This window comes from Symphalangus syndactylus, chromosome 14, assembly GCF_028878055.3.
Source record: "Symphalangus syndactylus isolate Jambi chromosome 14, NHGRI_mSymSyn1-v2.1_pri, whole genome shotgun sequence".
Lineage (NCBI taxonomy): Eukaryota > Metazoa > Chordata > Mammalia > Primates > Hylobatidae > Symphalangus > Symphalangus syndactylus.
The window spans coordinates 80,416,039-80,440,248 of record NC_072436.2 but is presented as its reverse complement, the minus strand read 5'-3'; the positions used below and the strand labels follow the sequence as shown (position 1 = coordinate 80,440,248).

Below are 24,210 nucleotides of genomic sequence, written 5' to 3'. Positions count from 1 at the left end.
GCTGAAGCCTCAGTGGAATACCCCATCCAATTTCCCATAAAATGGGACATGAAAATAAACACACATATTGTATGTTGGTTTACATTTCCTGCACAGACCCAGCAGGGGCGACAGGAAAGACATTAAGGAAACTATTTCTAAAGCAATGGGCTACATTTTAGCCAGAATACTCTCACTGACCCTAAAAAGAAAGCCATTCAGGTGGCTAAAATCCCATATAATTCTTTGAAAACGCTCTTCAACATTCCCATTTTAATTTCCAAAATCAATATGGCTTGCTAGTGCCCCATGCTCCATGACAACAATTCATATTGATGGGGAGGAAGGGATGAACATTTTTCTATTGAATGGAAAATTTGGTTATTTTTAAGGACATTATTCCAAGAGAGAAAAAGATCTTAAGTCCACTGCACCTGACAGAGTATTCTTTTGTTCCTAGAAGGCTGGTTTCTCTTGACATCTCTGCCCTCATTAAAAAAGCATATCACAGTTGTCACCTTTATGTTTTCAATCATGCAGTTTCAAGCCCCAAAACAGAATGTTGTCATTTATTTTTCTTCTGAAGAAATGGCACCCTGCTCACATGCATGCATGCTCAACGCCAAAAATCCGAGAGGACATTCCTGTCGCACCTCTCTAATTCAGAGCACCCGGCAAGTCTGAGTTAGCGAGTTGTCTCAACCAGGGGATAGTAAAGGCTATTTTATGTCTTCCAAGTATATTCACTAACTAGGTAATAATCACTTGCCATTAGCACATGAAAATTGTGCATAAGTGGTGCTGCTAAAGAGGTAGAAAACTGTTTGTTCTCAGGTAGGTAAATGGTCCCTCCTGCAGTCTTGTTCACACTGTTAATTTGCTGAGCAAACCCTTTCCTCAAAGACTGTGCAAACACCAGTTTCAGGCTCCATGTTAGGGAAGCTCACAGGCAGTCCTCTGCCCCCTTGAGATGACAATTCATCTTCCACCACAAAAAAAGCCATTTTGCCACACCTAAGAACCAAAAAAAAAAAAGAAAAGAAAGAAGCATTGCATGTAATATCGTTGTCTCTATCAGCCATGGCCTTCCTTTGGTAGGGGCAAAATATTAGTCTCACACTCCAGCCGCAAGGAGAAACTTGACACTTCCTAACATTAAACTTCCTTCCAACCCTGCCCCCCACACACCTGCCTTGCTACCCGAATTCTTCCCCCTCTCCCACCCCCAAGTTTCTGCCTGTGAGGAGAGAAGGGTGAGGAAGTGTGGATGCCTGCTTCAGGGTGCTCTTTGGGGTTTCATCTATTCATACTTCTCACTTAGCACCCACTTGCCATGGAGAGGCAAGATGAGCCTGGGACCACTACCTTTGAGGGTTGGCCAAGAGTGGGCACCCTGGATCAACTCTTCTCTGGCCTCAAAGAGAGAAATTTCCTCTTTGTCTGCTCTTCCCTGAGGATCTGTGCTTGCTCTTGTTCCAAGAGGGAAACTTGACAGACCAAGATCAGAGTGTGAGGCTAAGGACTAAGAGGACTACTAGACTGCTTTGAGGCTGGCTTTGAACTGGACAGTTAAGGGAATCCTAAGACCCATGCTGGTGCAGCAGATTCAACAGGAAAAGGAGTTTCACATCGAGCATGGGGCCAAAGCCCTGTGGAAATCAGGAGGCCTTTGCCAAGAGCACATACTCTGCGTATCTTTCTTGAGCCTGATCTGTGATTGTGTATTTGGGATTTGACTCATCACAAATAACCTAATGAGTGAAGAAATGTCCAAAAGCAGGTAAGTGGAAATGTGGAATATAAAAAGCTGAGATAATCCACACACAAATGACAAGTCCTCAAACGACTATGGGTTGCCTATATGTACTCCAGACATTTTCATAAACTAAGAAGAATTAAAATTGACCCAAGACTTTTGCCCTGCCTACATTGCAGATAACACAACTGCAAATATCTAATGCCTTTAGTTAGGGATGACTGAAGTTGACATTATAGATGTAGTAAGATCCATGCTCCAAGGATGTTAAGATTCACTGTCAGACAAATAATCTGTGTCAGCTCTGATAAGAAATCCACTAGAGTAATTGGTTCAAGGGTCATGCACCTCCCCACCCCTTTGAAGGGCAGAATCCTACTTCTGGAGACCATGAGATAGGGACTGAACTGGAGAACCTCAAGCAGAAGTTTGAAGCTTCCTGGCTGGAAGCCACAGTTCACGCCTGTAATCCCAGCAATTTGGCAGGCCGAGGTGGGCAGATCACCTGAGGTCAGGAGTTCGAGACCAGCCTGGCCAACGTGGCAAAAGCCCATCTCTACTAAAAATACAAAACTTGGCCATGCATGGTGGTGGGTGCCTGTAATCCAAGCTACTCAGGAGGCTGAGGCAGGAGAATCCCCTGAACCCAGGAGATGGAGGTTGCAGTGAACCAAGTTAGCACCACTGCACTCCATGCACTCCAGCCTGGGTGACAGCGTGAGACTCTGGCTCAAAAAAACAAGAAACAACAATAACAACAACAACAACAAAGTTTGAAGTTTCCTGCTTTTATTTAACATTAATGCCAATTTTGCATTTGACTCCATCATGCAATGATGATCTTTCCATTAATTATGTTTTCCTCAAAAATTCTTAAGTAAAATAAATGCTCCGTGAAAGTTGCCATGTTTATCCTACAGCCCAGGGTTCACCCAGCATACCATTACCTCACTCAACACTCCCCAGTTTGAGAAGAAAAGCAACAAGGGAACAAAAGTACAATTCTGAATCTTGGAAGGAGAAGTGAAAAGAGTGCTTACCAAAGTAGGGGAAGACAGAAAAGAATAATTTTTTGGTATTTTTCCCATAGTCATTTTCCATAACCACTGAGTCACTGTTAGAAAATGATTAAAGTATTATGTTGGCTTGTCTTGAACTTTTCCACCAAACTGTGTTCATTTGGCATGTGAAAAATTTTCTCTCCTAGGGACCATCAGAACTTGGCTTAGGAACAGGCTCTCCAAACACCTTGAGAACTTCATGCACGTAAGCCCAACTCCTTGATCCCTTAATACATCTAAATTCTGATGAAGTCACTGAAGGTGTCAGAGCAAGACACAAAATCCTCAAGGGACTACCACCAACTTAGCGTTTCCAGTTCACATGGAGATGTTAATTCCACTTATCAAAGAGAAGTACAAAAAGGCACTCAGTTATGAAAAGCAGAAAGCAAAATGAATGATATTGTGAGTTGGCCTCAGCTGGGGTTTCCTGAATTTATTACCTTAGAAAGTTAAAAATTGGATCTGCCTCTTCCACCCAACATGGTAGTTGGTGGAAAGTAGTGCCTCGGAGCAAATTGCCAGAGTCATGGTGGCCTCCTCAAAGAGGAACAGCTACGCAAACTCCACCAACGCAAAGGGAGGAAGAATAATCACTTGGAGAAGCAAGTTAATGAAATCATGTGTGTAAAGACAAGATAAGTAAAATTTTAATATTATTATTAGATAGTTTGATATATGATGAAATCAAGAGGGAAAGACTTAGAGATATGAAAGAAAGGGGAAGTCAGGAGGCCAGGGAGGACCTGGGAGGCCAGGGAGGAGGAGTAGGGAACAGTAGGAAGAATGCAAAGCCCAGAAGAAAGAGAACAGAAAACACAGGAAGAGAAGATAGGGGCCAGGCACAGTGGCTCATGCCTGTAATCCCAGCACTTTGGGAGGCCGAGGTGGGCGGATCACGAGGTCAGGAGATCGAGACCATCCTGGCTAACAGGGTGAAACCCCGTCTCTACTAAAAATACAAAAAGTTAGCCAGGCGTGGTGGCATGCGCCTATAGTCCCAGCTACTTGGGAGGCTGATGCAGGAGAATCACTTGAACCCGGGAGGCAGAGGTTGCAGTGAGCCGAGATTGTGCCACTAGGCAACAGAGTAAGACTGTGTCTGACAAAAAAAAAAAAGTTAACCATTTTGGGGGAAAATTAAAACTAGTACTAGTACAAGCCGGAAACTTCAGAAGATGGACCTTCCACTTGAATTGTGGTTCAGTCCACCTTCTTGAAACAAAACAGTAATGATTTTGTTTCCATGGCCACATCTTCTGTCATGATTTGATTTATGGGAAGAGTTTACAAAGATGTGATTGTACCTAGCAAAAAGTATTGTCAACGGGTTTACTTATTAGAGTAAGGAGCATCATTTTCTCTATTTCATGCGAAAGGCATCGAAGCAAACCTCTCTCTCTCAAAAATGCACACACACACACACACACACAGGAGCACCTACACATACAACACTCTCTCTCACACCAGCCAGATATTCATGTTGATACCAAGTCCCAAAGCCTCTCTCACCTGAGTTTCCACCATCTTTCTTCCTTATAAGCTTCAAAGCTGCATGTGTGATGTAGGGAACCAATTCTCACTTGCCATGTCAAAAACAGAGCCAAGGCCGGGCACAGTGGCTCATGCCTGTAATACCAGCACTTTAGGAGGCCAAGGCAGGAGGATCAGGAGTTGAGGAGTTCAAGACCAGCCTGGGTAACATAGAGAGACCCAGTCTGTTCAAAATTTTTTAAATTAACCAGTTATAGTGGCACATGCCTGTAGTCTTAGATACTTGGGAGGCTGAGGTGGGAGGGTCATTTGAGCCTGTGAGGTCAAGGCTGCAGTGAGCCATGATTGCACTACTGCGCTCCAGCTTGGGCAACAGAGCGAGACCCTGGATCAAAAAAAAAAAAAAATTTAATAGGGCCAATACATAGGCTTCTTTTAAAGAGCTTCTGGGCTGTCCGAATTTTAGGGTTCAAACAAAAACTACTTTTGACTTACAGGGTCCTTTTTCTCCAGCCTCCTGGTAAAGGAGACAACAAAACAGCCAAAAGGTAGACAGACCCTGGAGAACAGGTGTAAAGTGCTGGGAAATCCTCTAGTCCTGACTAATTGAAAGTAGACCAGGGATCCCTGTGTTCTATGAACCCTCCACTGCAATTGGACAGTAGGCTCCCTGAAAAGGCTCAAGCACTGCTCAGATCATTCCAAATTACAAGGGGGAAAATCCCTTGAATGAAGAGCTCGGCGAGCAATCCCCATCTATTTTAAAGTGTAAGGACACCACCAGAAACATGAAAATCTTCCTCCCACTCTTGTTCTTAGTCACTTGAGCCCACTACACTCATGTGCGTGGATGCAGAAAATAAAAATGGCTTGCAGTCCCTTGAAAAACTTTCCTTAATCTTGATGTTACTTTAAAGCCATCATAAATCATGCAACCTGCCAATCTTTTTGTGTTTATAAACTGTGGGAGCAGTAGAGCATTTCTGGCCCAACGATCTCCTAGTAACAAATGCCAGTTCTAATGCCACTGCATTTTCTCAATACCACTTGACCTCTTAAACAAGGCCCTACAAATATATTAACTGTCATATTCTCAATTTCTTTTTTTTACAATGGGAAGTGATATTCTCTTATGACTAGCCTGATGGAGCCAAGGGCAGCGTCTTTCTGGGCATTGAAAAAATACCCAATTGTGGTAGGTAGGCCTTTCCTGCCTGATAGCTACCACCCCTAACACTCCTATGAGTTATCGCTTCCCTATAAACTCCTAGGGTCACACCCCACAGGCTCTCCAGGTTCCTGCTGAATCCCAGCCTGCCCATGCTCCTCGATGGCATCCAAATCAGTGCCAAAACCAAGCCCTGAAGGGGGACACTCTGCATGGCCTTCAGGATCAATGGAAAAGGCAGAACCCAGGCGAGCCGAGGGCCTGGCTTGCCTTCAGGAAATTCCGGGCTGTCTGCAGCAGCTGTGCTTCGAGTAGTACAACAAATTCACTTACTGAATGACAACAGCTTTATTGGCAAGCCAATTCAATTAAAGCCCCTGCATCCAACAAAGTCTCCGGCAGCCCTCTCTGCATAAAGAACATGGAATCGTGCCTACATTTCCCTGAGTGCCCTCAGCCCTAGCTGTCCCTCTACATGAGAGGGAGAGGGATGAATGAATTAGACGCGGATGATGGTAATTAATGGCTGGCTGTCAGAGAGTCATTTTGGAGGCTCAGCCGTTGAAGGCTCCATATTAAAGACCGAATCCCGGTACAAACTGACCAGGACAGGCTAGAACTCCCTCTCTAAATGGTAGGAGTGTCGTGGGCACCTGGGGCAAGAAGGGAGGGGGAAGCAGGAGATGGCGAAGGAGGTTTAGAGGGGAAGTAGAGAAGCAAAACAACAGGCTGCTTGCATTGATCAATGCTTTTTACACTATTGATATATAAATAATATGTTCATTTTTCATTTTTACAAAATATGTCCTTTAGGCTACCATTACGGCAAACTGACTTCAGAGTTCTGACATGAGCTTATTAGGGGGCGGAAAGGGAGGGCGGGCTGTAGAACTATAAACAAAACGCATTTTCTTATAAAATATACATAACAGATCATTTTCGCCTTCAGTAACAAAGATAAAATCAGGGAGTTTTTTGATCCCTGGCACAGTCTCGCCAGCCATTCTTTTGGTACTTGGAGAGGCCTTAAGGAAGAGGGGATGGAGGATGGATGGAGAGGAATGGAGGGGCACCAAAAGGAAGGACATGGTTAACAAATGGGCTCCAGCTGACTCATTTCCATGAAGGTAGGCAGCCCTCACTCTGCCTGCCGCCCATGCCACCAACAGAGCCAAGTGCAGGTTAACTACCTAGCGGGAGATAACTTGGGTATTTGTGGCTTAATTATTCCTGATAGTAACAGGTTACCATATGCACCATTTGGAGCATAAACATAAGCCAGATACTAAGGGGCCAACCTGATCCTTCTCCAACAATTCAAGTTGGGTGACAAGCTGGGCTCCCGGCTCGTTCTATTTGTGCAAGTCCTAGTCTTAGAGGCCACAGGGCCTGAGCTTCCACCCATGAAATGTGGGGAATTCTGTGACTATACTAGAATGAACTTCTTATCTCATTCCCATAGAGGACTAATTCCAGAAATTCCATTCAGAAAATTTGCCTCTCTGCTCATGGCGATCCTCCAGAATGTTTGCCTAGAATCGAACTTCAGAATTAACAGTTCAGAGCAAATGCCAACTCCACCAGGAAGCTTTCCCAGATTCTCTCAATAGGAATAAATTACTTCCTTGTTACATTCCTACAGAACCTGCATGTGCCTCTATCATGGTCTTTAATTCATTTCTTTTACCATAGTCTCCTCATGTGCCTTCCCCAGTAGATAGAGGCTTCCTGGAGCCGGAGTGTGGGCTTTCTATATAGCTGGTGCTCAATAAATCTAAGCAGAATTGAACTGAATGGCCCTTAGGAGATGGAAATAATTTGGCAATGCCTTAGTCTTGGAAAGTTGTATAGGGCCTTATTAAGACCCTGCAGCCATCAAGATTTCACTGCCGCTTTCTTCGCTGCAGCCACCAAATTGGTTGCCCACTTTAATTAGAACAGAGGCCAGATGTCTGGCCAGCTCTACCAGAACCGGAAGAGCTAGCAAGCTGGTGGAGTTTCCCAGCTGGGGGCCCAAGTGGCTGGCTTCATGTGGTTGGGTCACCTTCCCTTGCATACTTCCTTCCCTCTTGCTTGACTCCTTTCTCCCCCCACCCCCATCCTGAGGACAGCTGTCCCTTTTATCACCAAAGCCCTTTCCTGACAACACATCTGACCAGCACAATGTTTCACACTGTCCTATGATTCGGTTACCCAAGGCATTTGCATCTTTGATCACTGCAAGGGCATGAAACATTTGTGTCCATAAAGAGCCAGCAGAGACAGGGTATCCCCTTTCAGAAGCCTACCATCCACTAAGTAATGAAATCTAATATTTAAAGGGCATGACACCCGTTTATACTAGATTTCATTAATCAATGTTTCATGAAAGGATAAATCCTTTATGCATGCCTTTTTCCTGGTTTTTCCCCCATTTAAAAAATGCAATGCTGATTTTTCTTCCCTTCTATTAGCTCACATAGACCCACTACTGTGCACCCTTGTTCCCAGCCTCCCAAAACTCACCCTTTCACATTCACTCTGAGGTCATGAAGTTCAGTGGAGAAAACAAAGAGGTAGAATGAGGGACAGAACGGTGTTCTAGTTAGTCTTAAGCATGTTTCATTAAATAAAACCTTCATAAACCTTAAAAAAAGAGAATGTCATTGTAATTACAAGCTCATATTTGGCATGCCAGTGGCCAATACATCCAGTGCCTCCAAAATATTAAGTAGAGGATCACAGCCTTCATTTGTACACTCACTAAGTGCTATATCACTGACATTAAAGAAGACAAGAATGGGCCGGGCGCGGTAGCTCATGCTTGTAATCCCAGCACTTTGGGAGGCTGAGGTGGGTGGATCACGAGGTCGGGAGTTCGAGACCAGCCTGGCCAACACGGTGAAACCCCGTCTCTACTGAAAATACAAAAAATTAGCCAGGCGTGGTGGCACGTGCCTGTAATCCCAGCTACTCGGGAGGCTGAAGCGGGAGAATCGCTTGAAACCAGGAGGCAGAGGTTCCAGTAAGCCTAGATCATGCCATTGTACTCCAGCCTGGGCGACAGAGCAAGACTCCATCTTGAGGAAAAAAAAAAAAAAAGCAAAAAAAGACAAGAATGGTATTCTTATTACTACCACAAAAACCCACACCTTAGGTGAAGTTCAGGTAAACAGAATATCACTGATATCCTTCCTGGAGGATGTTGACCAAAGAATATTCCGATTGCCTTGTTTAACACCTTTGCACATAGGCTCTTGTGTATCTGCATATGGCAGTGAAATCGCAATAAAGCAATAACAACCAGCACCAAAGCAAGTAAGCATGTTGCAAAGGACAGAAGAGTCCTAACAACACCACAAGACCTCTGAATGAATCACAGGTACTTTTAAGGTGTCTGAACACCTATGACTGTGGTAATACTCGTAATGCTACATGTTCTCCTCAACTTATGGAATAGTGAAGACCCAATAAATTGTTAAATAATGCCCCATTTTCCCACTGTAATTGTTCTATAAAGCCCCTTTTCCCCATTAGTTTCAAATGCAATGCCTACTGTTGAGCAAATATCCCGGTTCCTGAATGACACTTTTTTAAAAATGCAACAAATAATACAAATATGGAAAACAATATGCACAAATATGCCCATCACAATATGACTTATAACAGCGGGAAATTGAAAGCAATCAAAATGATTACAGTAGGTAAATGGTTAAGTAAATTATGATACACAACCATGGACCTTCATGTAGCCATTAGGAGGATAAAGACTACACAGTAACATGGAAAAATGCAAAATGACACATGCTAAGTGGTAAAAGAAACTGGAAATAGTATGACACTGTGGTTACAACTAGATAAAAGCATTTATTTTTTAAAAAGGCTGGAAGAAAATAAACAAAAATAATAATCGTGTGAGGGAACATGAGTGATATTATCCCTTATCTTTACTTCTCGAAATATCCATAATCCTCTGTCTTTATGATGCAAAAGAAATGGAAACCTAGCAACTCTTTAAATAACTATTATTTTTTAAGTAGGCATAATTTTGAAATAAAGAACAATAATATGCAAAATATTCTAACTATAAACCCAAATTAAGATGTTTCATGTGAAGACAGCTACCCTGGCAGGGTGAGTATCTCCCCACACTACTGCTTGCAGAGCTAATGCACATCCCAGGTAGCTTTCCATTGACTCAGAGTTATAGGCCTCTTTCTAGGTATTTTCATTTCACCTGAACAGTTTATTTCAGTGTCACTGGATGGGAGAAAGCAGCAGTGGCAGCAGGGAAACAGGGCTGGAATGTCAAGCGCCTGCTTCAATATAAAGGCCGGTTGTCCAATAGGCTGGCTGGTGACTTGGCAGCTGCAATGAGGCTGTTCATGGGTGGACCCTGGAACGGCCACAGGGAGAGACATACAGAGCCAGGAAGAAGGAGCCTACCAGTTTAGAAAAACTCAAATCTTGGCTCTGCTACAGAAGATCCCAGGATACTAAAACAACTTGTAGCTTTGACCTGAGATCCGCTGTGTATGATCTTTGAAGAGTTAAGAAGAATGAGAACAAAAGACCCAGGACATTGGTGGGGGTCAATTTTATTTTCTTTTTTCTTTTTTTTTCTTTTCTTTTCTTTTTTTTTTGAGACGGAGTCTCGCTCTGTTGCCAGGCTGGAGTGCAGTGGTGTGATCTCGGCTCACCGCAAGCTCTGCCTCCCGGGTTCAAGCGATTCTCCTGCCTCAGCCTCCTGAGTAGCTGGGACTACAGGGGCCCGCCACGACGCCCAGCTAATTTTTTGTATTTTTAGTAGAGATGGGGTTTCACCATTTTGGCCAGGATTGTCTCGATTTCTTGCCCTCGTCATCCGCCCGCTTCAGCCCTCCAAAGTGCTGGGATTACAGACGTGAGCCACCCCGCCCAGCCAATTTTATTTTCTTCTTTCAGATGTTACCTCCCATTGTTCCAGTGGATCATGCATACTTCTTGGCCAGAATCCATTACCAAATGAGCACCTCTGCGTCTCACAGAAAAGAGTGTACCTAAAATTTAGTTCATGGCAGCTGGAAATAATTTACAAGTATTTGCTGACAACAAATAACTTTCTAAATTATACAAGGAGAACTTGAATAACCAAAAGCTATCTGCATGATGTCCCACTCACACAGGTACACTATTTTCACTTCACATTAAATTTGTACAGGTAGCACATTTCTTGTATCACGAAACCACCTCTTCTACAGTCTTCAGTGAGTAGAACTTATGTTCCCACATAAGCTATAAATGCTAATAATTTTTTAAGACAATGGTCTCCTCCTAGGAATTGGCTTTTTACCATGACACTTTTGATGACTTTATCAACGCTGGTGTATTAAAATATTCAAATTCAAATTCGTAAGCATAAACTATCTAACACTGGACTGTGAGTCTACTCCTAAGACTAGCTCTTTAAGCTGTTACAGCCACTTTTATATGCAACCTGAGTACAAGACAATATCATATTCAGCTTGGAAGCCAGACCTTATAAAGTGTGAAATCTTTTAACACACCATAGGAGTGCGCAGAACAATTATAATAAGTATTGCACATATTTTAAAATATGACTCTTTTGCTGACCTCTTCCCCATCTCAGTGTTTTTGGTCTCACTTCTGTGGTCTGTACGGTAAGTTGTTTCAGCCATGTTCCTCTCAGGGAAATGATAGGAAGAATGAGCTCTTTTCCCAGGTGAAAGTCCTCGTCAACACCTGAATTGTGGAGAAGCAGACATGGGATAGCAAGAAAAGGCAAGAAGTGTCTCCCTGGAACAGTGATTTATTTTGTCTTTAATAAGAGGCAACACAGTCCCCATATTTTTGCTTGGCATGAGCAGAGTTTAGGAAGTTATTTTCATTTCTGAAACAGGCACACAGGTGCCTTCTCACTCCACACTCACTCCTGCATCCCCTACTCTGTAACTTCCCCCTTGGACTCTCAGGTTTTTGCAAGTCTGCCTGAAACAGCTTTTTAAATCTACTGTTAAATCAAGTGCTGCCCTTCACTACAGAAATCTCAGCCCACCCAGAGTCAAGGAAGAGGGTTATTGCAGAAATGAGACATTAAGTTGGAAGGATACTTGGGGAGCCTCTAGCCTATTGGTCATCAAACCTGAGTGTGCCTCTGAATCACCAAAGGAGAAGATGCCCCAGCCCACAGACTCTGATTCAGTGGATCTGGGGAGCAGCCTGGGAATATACACACACACACAGCACATTCACACACACACACACACACACAGACACAATTACATGTAACTTTGTCACAGGTGGCCCAAGCACAGCACTTTGAGAAACACTGCTGTAGTTCCATATCCTCTGAGGGTCAACGCAGTTGCCCAAGACACATGAACCATTGGCAGTAGAGTTAGGAGTAGCATTCAAGTCTGTAGACTCTTGCCACACCCTGCTGCACCAGGGAGCTGCAGGAAAAGCAATTACAACTGGAGCCTGGGCAGGAGTGGGGGTGGGCACTACTCTCCCCAGTGGATCCCAAAATGTGCAGTGGCATTTGAAGCCTAGAGTAGCTACTTAGTGGAGTTGGTAAGAAGTCTTAATTCCACCTTTAACTATGCCCGTGGCTGATCTTGCTCACAGAAGCCACAGCAACAAAACTCTTTTCTAACCACCTGCATTTGATCCGCTATCTACACAGAATTGGGAAGCTGGGGCTGGCTTGGAGAATCGAAAATGCAGTCCCAGCTTCACAGGTGCCAGCCATGTGTGAGCACGCTACTCACCCTCCCTTAGGCTTCTGTCTGTTCATCTGCAAATGAGTCTAATACCTACCCTGCCTGTTTTTCTGATTTGTTGTGAGGATCAAATGAGATCATAGGATGTTCTTTGAAAATTAAAACCTTCCAGAAGTGTCAGTTCTTGTCTAGTATGCACAGACTCCTTATGAATCTTGGGCAAACATAGAATGAATCCTCTTCTAAAACAAGAATTACACAGGACAGAGTGTCTCAAAACTACCATCCTTGCTCATATTTTCTAGGAAGCCTATAGCCATTCTACACAGTGTTAACACAGACCTGTGCTAAGCAGACCGGAAACAACGAAGGCTTTAGGAGGCATTTCAGGACACGCTCAGACTTGGACCCAGTGGCTCCGTTGACTCCCCACAGCCAAGACCCACAGCCGCAGGACACGGGCTTCTCTGGCCCACTTAGCCCTGGTCAGCGCCAACAGTCCTAACGATTCCAGGGTCCTTTGATGGCCCTCCCGCCCAGCCATCTAAACACATGATGCTGAAGGCACTTCCTGTGCTTCCTCACCAGCCCTCACAAGCGCATTCCACGCAGGATTCCAAATAATCAATTTTCTGCCTGTATTTGCATGTTTAGAACGAGAAAAACTTTTCAGACCTTTGTTTTTTATTCCAGATGGAATCTGTTTATAGAAAACCAGAGCTCCCTTCAGGGACCACGGAGGGGTGGAGGAAGGTCGGCAGAGGGGGCTCCTGGGAAGGCTTTGGGGCCCCAACTTCCTCTTCAAATAGAGCAGCTGCAATTCTACCTAATTGGGCTTCCACAGAAGGCCTCATTTTGCTGATTTTTTTTTTTTTTTTTAATGCATGAAAACTAGTCATCTAATCCCCAGCTTTGTAGGTGAAGAGATCGCACTGGAGAAACGTTAACTGATTTTCCAACTTCCTCCTTCAGCCACTTGTAGAAGAAAGATGGAAGATCCCGTCTCTATAGAAGGCCTTCCTGCCAGGTCCTCGGTCTCAGCCTAAGCGCCTACTTGGGGCAACCCCTGGGAGGGGCTTCTCCTGCCCTATCCCGCACCTAGAAGCTCACAGTAGTGATCACGCCCTGTCCCACCTCATCAGCGCCTCCCTGGGGCCTCTCCTGGGCTCTCCAACTAATACCTGGGTCACATCCCCAGGGTTCCTGGCCTCCTCAGGCTGCTTGTTTGGTCCTCTGGTTTCCAGAAAGCACCAAGTTTACAGAATCAGCTCCACTCCAGGAGTTCTTTCAAAGGACAGTTCTCAAAAGAAACATATTAATGCCTCTGAAGTGGCACCAGGAAGCAAGTCTGAGTAATGCACCCTAGTTGTCACCCCTGGTTGCCCCTCAGGGCCCAGGCCTGCTGACTCTCCCTAGCTCAGGATGTGTTTGCAGGTCTCCAAGGCTGTCCTCCCAGAGGTTGTAAGGGGAAACTTTTGCTCTTTCTGGACAATGTCCAAACCCATAGCTGAAGGCCCTGGCAAAGCTTCAGGTTGTTCTTCATAGGTTCCCACCATTGGGTCCAGAGATGCAAATGGAGACTGACTTCCCAGCTATCTAAAGACATGATACTGGTGTTTTAAGAGAGGACACTGGGTGAACCTTAAACAATGACTTGGATGTCATACAGGGAGGAGTAGTATTTAGATACAAAAAAAACTTCCAGAAATTTCTTCTTCCTTTGCTACAGGCTGTCTCTGTGGTCTACTCTCTCCTCACCCTACCTCCCAGCCACAGCAGGAGTACACAAGAGAAAGCCAGGGATCTGCAGACTGAGCCTTTTTCCACAGGACAAGTTGCATCTCTCAAATACCTGACAAAAAGTCTCCAGGTGTCACCAGCATCTGTGGCCTCCCTGGTACTTAAGTAGCAAGCCCAAGGACTTGGCTCACAAAGAGGGGAGAGGGGAACAAGGATCCAGAGATAACAGGGTGGTGTTCACCCCACAGTGTAATGTCCCAGCATCCACCACATGTTAATAGCTGTTTTGTTTTTGACAGGGATCCTTGAACCAGGGTTCCTTGGAGAGAATGGCTGACTCCAGCTCTGGGGGTAAAATAGAGCAATGTGATCCTAGGACATTGTGAACCAAAAAGTAAGGATGTAATCAAAGATTAATAAATAGGATGAGGCAAGGAGAGGAAATGAAGAAAGAGAAAAGGAAAGAGAGGGGAAGGAAAGGAAAGGGAGCGGTTACAAAGGACTTTTGATACCAATTAGTAAATACACACATAGCATATGGAGTGTTTATTAGATAACATTATAATATCTATGTAAAATTTATGAGACATGATAATAGTATTATGGCTATGTATAAAAATGTCCTCATTCCTAGAAAATATAGCCTGAACTCGTGTATGTGTGGTGTGTGATGTGTTGGTGGGGTGCGTGAGTGTGTGTGTGTGTAGACAGGAGAGAAGGAGAGGTAGAGATTGAGAAAGAGGTAAAGCGAATGTAGCAAAATGTTTATTGGTGAACGTTGGTAAGTGCTGTACAAGTGTCCATTGCACTAGTCTTCCATCTTTTCCTTAAGTTTGAAATTTCTCTGAATAAATACTTGAGGGGTAGGAGAAGACGTTTTGTACGGGGGCAAATGTACCTTGACGGGAATAAAGCTTAAGTGTCACCACCCCTCTCTAGATGGGGCCTTTTCAAGGCCTGGTTAATGAGGGTCATCAGTTTAAAGAATAGGTGAGATAAATTACTGCACCAGAAAACTCAGAACATTGTGAAATCTTACAGCTCACATATGAAGGAAACTTAAGAGACATCCCAAATTTGTCAACAATCCCAAAACTTCATATGATAGTACCAATAACAAGCAACAAAGCTGACATTTTCTTAATTATTGATAACAAAAAAAAATAAATTTTCATCAATCATGTTAGGGAAAGACTAAATTATGTTTCTAGCCTCTTTGTAGAAAAGATTTCCAAATTGTTGTCATATGAAGAGGTGAGCAAAGAGTGCAGAGCTATAAAATATAGAACGAAAAGTATTATAGAAATATGTCAAGCAATTAATGGGTAAAAATATTACCTTAGTTTTCTAGATTTTGTCATGTTTGTGGCATTTATCAGTGTTTTAATAACTGTATAATTTGTTATTTATTTCCTCCTCTATAAGAATTCACTTTCATAGCCTCCTTCACCCAAATGTGTATGCATTACTTCCCAAACACATTGATCACATAAATACATACACACATACATACACACATACATACACACATACATACATACATACACACATACATACATACATATACACATACATACACACATACATACATACATACAGCTTTTTTTTTCTACAGCAACATCTTTTGTGCTTAGGATTTTTTGGAACACATTTTGGAAAACAGTGCCCCAGGACAAAGTAGTCTCTTCTTATCCACCCATGGTAACCTGCACTTTAGCATTTGACCTCCAGGAAGATGTTTATTTGAAGACCTTATTTAAAGCAAATAAACCATATATTTGCTTTAAATTGATGACTGTCTTATATTTACAAACATTCTGCTTTATACAGCCACATTCATTAACCCAATTGAGTCTTGAACAGCCCCGTTAGGGAGGCGGGCCAGATCAGAAAGTTTAGCCCCAGGTCCCACTTAGCAGACACCCAACCCCTCTAGCCTCTGTTCGGTGCTGTAACTTCAGTGTTCCACATGAGTAAACTGAGGCACGGGGGTGGAGAGTAACTTTTCTTAGAACAAGGTATAGGATCTGGGCTTCCATTTTAGGAGTTACTGTTCAATTGTTAAGTGATTTTAACAGATTCGATGTCTGTGGCCTGCCTGTCCTTTTATATTTTGTGCTCTGAGTCATCAGCTCTACCTGGAAGAGAGAAACAGAAGACTGGCACTCACAGAGGGGCGGGAGAGAGAGTGAGTATGAAAGTTCACCCCTCTCCTTCTCCCCAAAGTGAAAACAGCTTGTCTTTGCCCCAAATGAAAAGAGTCAGACCTTGATACCTTAAATTATAGATAAGTTACAAAACCAAAGAGGTAGCTCTAAACACTGAAACCAATTTTCAGGGAGAAAGGCAGCCACCCCCGGGCCCCTCCTCCTAACTAACCATCCCTTATCAGTAGATCAGGGACCAGACATGGTCTTCTGGACCATGAAAGATCTGGAAAGACAGAGCCACATCAGAGTGCTGGTTTTGCACTAAATCCTCACTCTTCTATGTGGAATTTAGCAGGAAGAAGGGAAGCCCTTCTTATTTACTATAACAAAATAGTAAACACTTCCTCTAACACTGGGATAGGAAACTTTCATCAGTTCATCGTGGCAAGGGGTACAGATTATTGTTGTACTTTGACTCATCCCAATAAGCGAGTAGCCGAAGCTGACCCCTGACCCCTGTGGTTAGGGGTCATCCTCGCTTTCCCACCTGTCACCCCACCATTACCCCAACATTCAGGACCAGCTGCACGGAGCCCCCACGGAATGAGAGGGAGGTGGGGAGGAAGAAACGACAGGGTTGGGGATAGCGAACACATGGGTTGGTGAGATGATCACCCTCAGATTCTAAAATAGGCCAAAATGTAAGAAACAATAGTAATTATACAGGCGATACATTAATTCATTTTCATTATGCTACTTAAACAATACGGAAGTTTATTTAGTTAAAATCAGAGTTCTCTCCTCACTTCCTTTCCTACCATAACTGTGGTGTCCTTTCAGATTTTCCATCTGCATGACATGCAGATATATGCATGTAAACACTTTTGACCTAGATGGGTTCGAAAGTCCCTGCCCCCAAGATCATGGCTGGAAAAAAATGACAAGGGAACATTTCTAGAAAAGATAGAAAATGTCAGAGACCAGAGACACTGCTTCATCCCTAATCATGGTGCCAAGGGACTTACTTTACATCAAATTCCCTGGAACCAGACTCTGTGTCAGAGATTGTGGTACAGAGCAATTTGGGAAACACTCAGGAACAACCCCTGTCAGGGAAAAGGGAAAGCAGGAGGAGGCAGGTGAGGGAGTTGAAGGGTGGTGTGGTTGAAACAGAGGCTTCCTCCTTCCCTGGGGGAGCTCTGGAGGTGGGATGCCCATCTGAGCTGTTCCACGTTACAGCAAGGGAGCCCAGCTTTTCTATTCCTAAGTCAACTAATTGGCTGCAGGGTCCCCCAGAAGAATGGGAGTAAGATTGGGTAAGGCTACTGCCTTCTGCCAGGGCTGGTTCCAGAGAAAGACCAGCTGTGGACCATCAGCAGCTGACTCTCCCTGGGCAGCTGGGACAATGGGTGCCTTGGTCTTGAAGCGGGGATCTGGGATGCCCACAACAGCCTCTATCACTGGATCCTCAGATGTTTCAAAACATTCTCTCAGAAAATAGCATCTCTTCTGGAAAGAATGAGGAGTAAATGGGGTAGGAAGGAAACGAGAATGTCACCACCCCAGTGTTGACAGAGCTCCTGGATCTGAATGCCAAGGCTAATACCAAATGTTCCCACAACTTCCTAGAAAGTTGCACTATGCCATACCCTGGACAACGCCAGTCTCAGAACCACAGCTACAATCGCCAGTAAGACAATAAGAAATGACTTTCCTTTCCCTCCTCTTTGACCCAGGTTGTTGAGTTCTACTGGACAAATTCTACCTGTGAGTTTGGAAAGAAAAAAACAAAAACTTTCTTTTCTTTATAAACAATAATAGAGCAATGGAAAGCTTTCTTGGAAACCTCATTGTTGCATCAGGCACAAACCTCCCAAGATGCATGCCCTTAGCCCTGTGCCACAGCCAGCAGCCACACAGACCCAGAGCTCCTAGTGCCCTGCTCACCTGGCTGTTTTCTTTCCTTCTGGACTCAGCAAGAATGCCCAGCTCCAGCCAAGAGCTGAGATCCCAAGTGTCTGGGGTCGACATTGGTAGTCTTTGGGTGACATGTTCAAAGTATCGCATCGATTTTATTTTCCTGCAAACAATCATAATAAACATCCACTGAACCTTCCTAAACCAGGCCTAGGCCAGCGTGCTTTCCTAGGAAACCTTCCCAAGTTCCTTCACGGAGGATTTCTATCCAGCAAGAAGTGTCCAAAATTGTCCTTACCAATCTCAAAATAACACAATCATTATCAGAACTCATGGTGAAAATGGCCAATAAACGTACCTCAGGGTCCTGGGCTCCTGCTCTGCAAAATGGGACGCTGCCTGCCCGCACTAAACTTTGCAGAGCAGGTCAGAAAATAGCAGTGCCTCCTGCAGCGCTTGGGAAGACAAACTTTGTAAACAAAAAGTAGAACTAACTGACCAACCTAGTAGCATGACCTTGTCCATCCATTCTAGAACATGAGAGGAGATTTCAATTGTGATGGTGCAACTAGCACAGAATAAATTATTGTATGTGTTAACTCAAACACAAGGACCTTTTTCCTGGTAGCTTCATATAAATACAAAACTGCTTTTGAGGCTCTAGGAAAAGATGGTCAGGGAAGGGTTGTTATTTAGGGGATTTATCTTTAAACCTTTTTTCCACACTTTTTAACAAAGATGGGTAATGCTTGGCCAATTTTCCACTTGCCAGTGACTTACAGGAAAATACTACAGAAAAACAAGGACCAAAGGGTCCCAAACACCTCTGCACCTATTTCTCCTGCAGGAATCTTGCATTCAAAGGGGGAGTACAGTATATGTCCTACATCACAGTAGCTAACACCTGCAGAGCACTGACCTGGACCGGGAACTATAATGAAGCCCTTCACATGATTAAGCCACTTCATCCTTACAATTACCCCAGTTTAGTATTGTTATTCTCAATTTACAGATGAGAAAACTGAGGCCCAGAGTGCTAAGGGACCTGCAATCAGTGACCCAGGAGTCTGTGTACTTAATCATGATGCTATCCTGCTTCCAGAATGGAAAAACCTGACAAGGAGTGCTTTTACTTTGAATCCTTTGGTTGTTTTTATTTTCCAAATTCTCTTTGAGACGGGTAGAGCCAGAGCTGCCCAATCCATGAAAACACCAGACCTCCATGACTTAACTGAGTCACAGAATTAATCAGTGATGGAACACAGAATAGAACCTAATCCAACACATAGCACAGATCCTTACAGTTCAGCCAAGCAGACAGAAAACTCAGACTGAAGACAGGCTTCTGCTCCTGATCAGAAGGCAAGCAGACCCACATGCTGGACAAGGGTGAGAGGTGATTGCTAAGCTCAGCCAACAGTAGCCCTAAGGCATGTCACATCCTCCCTCTATTTCATCCTGGGCAAGGGTTTAAACCTGTCTGGGCCTCCTTCTAGGAGCAATGACAGGAGTCAATACATTTCAAAAACAAAACAATAATAGACATTCGCACTACCCTTAATCATTTCCAAAACATTCCAAATGCATCATCTCATTTAGTTCTTCTAACAGTCCTGTGAAGAAAGTTTTATGGTATTCATTTTAGAGATACAGAAACTGAGGCTCACAAAAGTTGTTATTGATCCAGACTCACATAGCTCGGTCTTCATGCTTGATCCCACGCCGTCTCCACTATGTCCTTTCAACTGTTTTCTGGTTCAAGATCCAGCGGTTGAAGGTCAAGTTCAAAGAGAAGGCTGGGGAAATCTAGACCTAGACCATCAAACCAGAAACTGCTCATCCCCAGTACCTCAAATATATTATTACCAAATGCAAGAGAATGTTGGTTTTCATTATTTAACCAAACAGGATCTGTTCCATGCACATTCCCACTGCTAATCAGACATAGTGAATCACAAAAAGACATTGTTTTCCACGTTTTTATCTGTTTGCCTGATTCCTGGCCCACTGGTTAAAACTCTGAGAGACCCTAAGATGCCAGTGGTCAACTTGTGCAATCCAAGTATTATGTGATCAAAACACTAAACTGCCCTAATACAGTGTTTTTATTTGTTTGATTTTTTTACTAAAACACCACTGGACCCCAAAAGATAATGGCTTTTTCTTTTTTTTTTTTTTCGAGATGTCACCCAGGCTGGAGTGCAGTGGCGCGATCTCGGCTCACTGCAACCTCCATCTCCTGGGTTCAAGCAATTCTCCTGCCTCAGCCTCCTAAGTAGCTGGGATTACAGGCACCTGCCACCACACCCGGCTAATTTTTGTATTTTTAGTAGAGACGGGGTTTCACCATGTTGGCCAGGCTGGTCTCGAACTCTTGACCTCAAGTGATCTGCCTGCCTCAGCCTCCCAAAGTGCTAGGATTACAGGCGTGAGCCACCATGCCAATATATTTTATGTTAGTAAGTCATTTATGTCTCCCAACAACCCTATGAGATAGTCACTATTGTTATTCCCATCTTACAGATAAAAAAAACTAAGACACAGAAAGGTTCAGGGACCTGCTTATCAGTGTCAGAGCCATGGTTCAGGTACGGGCATCTGATTCAGGACTCTACTCCTAACTGTGGACTCCAGAGAGCTCAGTAAGAACTTCTTGAGCAGCAGTTCTCTAGGATTTGACTGCAGGGTTTGAGGATAGGAGTTTTGTTGTTTTGTAGGGTTAATTTTTTTTTTTTTTTTAACGAGGTCTCACTCTATCGCCCAGGCTTGAGTGCAGTGGCTCAATCTCGGCTCACTACAACTTCCACCTCCCGGGCGCAAGCAATCCTCCCACATCAGCCTCCCAAGTAGCTGAGACAGCTGGGATCACAGGCGTGCACCACCACACCTGGCTAATTTGTGTATTTTTTGTAGAAACAAGGTCTCACCATGTTGCCCAGGCTGGTCTCAAACTCCTGACCTCAAGAGATCCTCCAGCCTCAGCCTCTCAAAGTGCTGGGATTACAGGTGTGAGCCACTGCACCCAGCCTTATGAGGTTAATGTTTTAAGTTTCACTTTTTGTTTATCAATGAAGTTTATCACCACATCTTATCACTACGGTTTTATTCTTTTGGCTCATAAAGAGACTCCTCCCTCTCATTAAAGTACAAATCTTGGAAGGGCAATGTCTAGAACCATTATCAGTAAATATCTTAGTTCTCAAGTAACATATTAGCAGAAAATGGAAATGAGCCTCTGTAGAGACTTGGCAATACCCGAGATGACAAAATGAAGGGAAAGGATAGGGAGATAGAAGGTTCCCAAAACCAAATGCCACCTTTCCTCTCTCCCCTAGCTCTTTATGGCACAGTGCACACCTGTATTAATGACCACTCTGCTTACCAAACAGAAATCTATGGAAGACAAAAAGATGGATGGGTTAGTCCAGAGACGCACAGCCTGGCTCTCAACTCCTCCAGGCCAGGCCAGTTGCTGTTCTCCTCACCTTTTGGCTCCCACAAGATTACCCCTACTTCTGATATAAAGACATGTCATCGTGTCTCCAGCGGCAGCTCTCCCAATCTTAGCCAGGCTCAATCTTGCAACCTTTCCCTTAGCCAGACCCAGCCTCCCAGAGACTCTGAGAGAGGACCCCCACTTCTCCCTCAGCAGCCACTGCCATTTACCCAATACTTATTTCCTACTTCTTGGCAGTTTATTGTATCAGGCTATCTTACTTCCATCTGTCTGAGTCAGTCAAGTACTGTTTTGAACAAGGCAAAGTAGTAATTCGTATATCAGTAGGTAGGTAAACATGGAAATCACACCAACGACAAAGCCAGAAGCAATAATGATAACAGTAAGCACAACAGTGACCCTGTGTGAAATGCTCCTGTATGCCCTGTGCTTTACATATCTGATTTCATGTGACTCTCTCAACACACCTTCGAGGTAAGTATGTTTTACAGATGGGGAACTGAGGCTCGGGGATTTAACACGCCCACCTCAACCAGAAAGTAGTAAGGCCCAGCTCCATCTGTGGGGCTGTCTTTCTGCAAAGTTCAGGCTTTTAATCCACTAGACTCTAGCCTAGACTCTTTAATCCACTCTACAACCAGGCAGGCTTTGGTTAAAGGAATTGATGTATTTCTTTGTTTTTCCCAGTATACTTGCTAAATTGATGCATTGCTGTTGTTAAGAGTTCAGCCAACTACAAAGTTTGAAAGGAGAATCCTCACAAGGCTTCCCTCATTTCAAACACTAGCTGCAAGTTTGGGGGTATCCATGCCATCCTCATGACACACCAGCTGGCTACTAATTTGGGGGATTCACACAAATACCCTCAGGTTTGATAATTCACTAGAATGATTCAGAGAACTCTGGAAGGCGCTATGATTGTGATTTTATTATAGGAAAAGGATACATATTTAAATCTGCAAAGAGAAGAGACACGTAGGGCGGAATCCAGGAGGGGTCTAAAGGCAAAGCTTCTGAGTTTCCTCTCCCCATGTAGTCGTGGATGGTGTTGCCTCCTCCTGGCCACAATGTGAGACAATGCACACAGAGTATTGTCAACAAAGGATGCTCACCCAAGCCTTTAGTGTCCAGAGTTTTCCTTGGGGCTTAGTCACATAACGTCCACATGGTTGACTTTAAGTCTCCAGCCCTCAGTGGAGTCTCAGGTCAATATCTTATGCCTCTAGTTCCCATGGAGGTTAGAACTGATATGGTGTGTCCCAAAGCCCCCATTATGAAACACATTATTGGACTATCCAGTTGCTAAGCCCCCATACAAACAAAGACATCAGGCTGGACACTTCAGGGGCCTAGAGATTGCCTCCCAGGAGCCAAGGGCAAAGGCCAGACCCCTCTTTTGGTCAATTCTTCAGTATACAACTGTATATATAACACCAAAGTGCCATGACACAGATAAAAATAGAAAAAGATAGGCAGAGGAGTAAGAGAAGTAGAGAGAGAAAAAGAGATAATATCCACAATTTGAATTTTAGAGTGGAAATAAACTTCAAAAGAGCACGTGCCCTAGTACCTGGGTTCAAGCACATAACATATGAGACTGTACTGAGAGGGTCTAGAAAGGTTGTCCAAGATCCCATAGAGGTAGACTGGAAAAGAGCCTGTGATCCTGATTTCCGTGGTTTTTTTTGTTTGTTTGTTTGTTTGTTTTGGTTTGGTTTGGTTTTTTTTTTTTGAGATGGAGTCTCACTCTGTCACCCAGGCTGGAGTGCAGTGGTGCAATCTCAGCTCACTGCAACCTCCGCCTCCCAGGTTCAAGCAATTCTCCTGCCTCAGCACCCCCTAGTAGCTGGGATTACAGGCACGTGCCGCCACGCCTGACTATTTTTTGTATTTTTAGTAGAGAGGGGGGTTTCACCATGTTTGCCAAGCTGGTCTCGAACTCCTGACCTCAGATGATCCACCCGCCTCTGCCTCCCAAAGTGCTAGGATTACAGACCTGAGCCACTGCACCCAACCTGATCCTTGATTTCTACTAAAAACATCCATTCCCCTCTATCATGATGCCACATATTCTCCCCTTCAAATCTCACTTGCCTATCTGAAACGTCGCATCAGTAGCCTGGGGTTTGCTGACGCACACATCTCTCGATACACAGCATGTTCAATAGGCCCTCCTTTCCCGTGCCCCCTTTGAAGATTCCAGGCAGGATCTTATACTGAGTGGTCTACTATCATCCAGTTTCTCAACTACTGAAGCCTGCAGGCTCACATCAAGAGCTCTGGGGATCTAATCCACTCCAGAGCATCTGGGGAAAAGCCACTTGCTCCTGGATTCTAGGTGTGGTTCCAGAAGGGACCACCATCTCTGCTAAGACACACACCATCCCTGCCAGGAGCATCTGTGCAGGGCCAGGACAACACCATGACAAGAGGAAGACTCAAGTCCTTACTCTGCCCCAACAAGCTCTTCCAGGTCTCCGGGTTTACCTTTTATTCTTTGTGAAATAAAAGGCTTAGCTTAGAATCTTGATGCTTCAAGTGGAGTCCAACGACCAGCACAGGGCATTACCAGGGTGCTTTCTGGAAATGCAGACTTTCCAGCCCCACCTCAAGACTACCACATTTAGATCTGTATTTTAACAAGAACTCCAAGTGTTTCCTGTGCGCATGAAAGTTTAAGAGACACCAACTTACAGCATCATCTCTACGTCCTTCCCAAGAACTACATGCTGTGATTCTTGAAAGGCTCAATTTCCAAACCTCTGGATTGAGACGTCTCTTAGAACT

General features: G+C 44.1%; 1 long non-coding RNA gene across 1 annotated transcript; it reads right to left on the bottom strand.

Annotated features, from left to right (window-relative positions):
- Window positions 1-359: 359 nt before the first annotated feature.
- LOC129461614 (uncharacterized) lies at window positions 360-24,210 on the bottom strand. Its single transcript, XR_008650616.1, has 4 exons — window positions 24,118-24,210; window positions 19,660-19,778; window positions 11,051-11,179; window positions 360-993 (listed from the first exon to the last, which is right to left on the bottom strand). It is a non-coding gene; the product is annotated as an uncharacterized lncRNA (long non-coding RNA).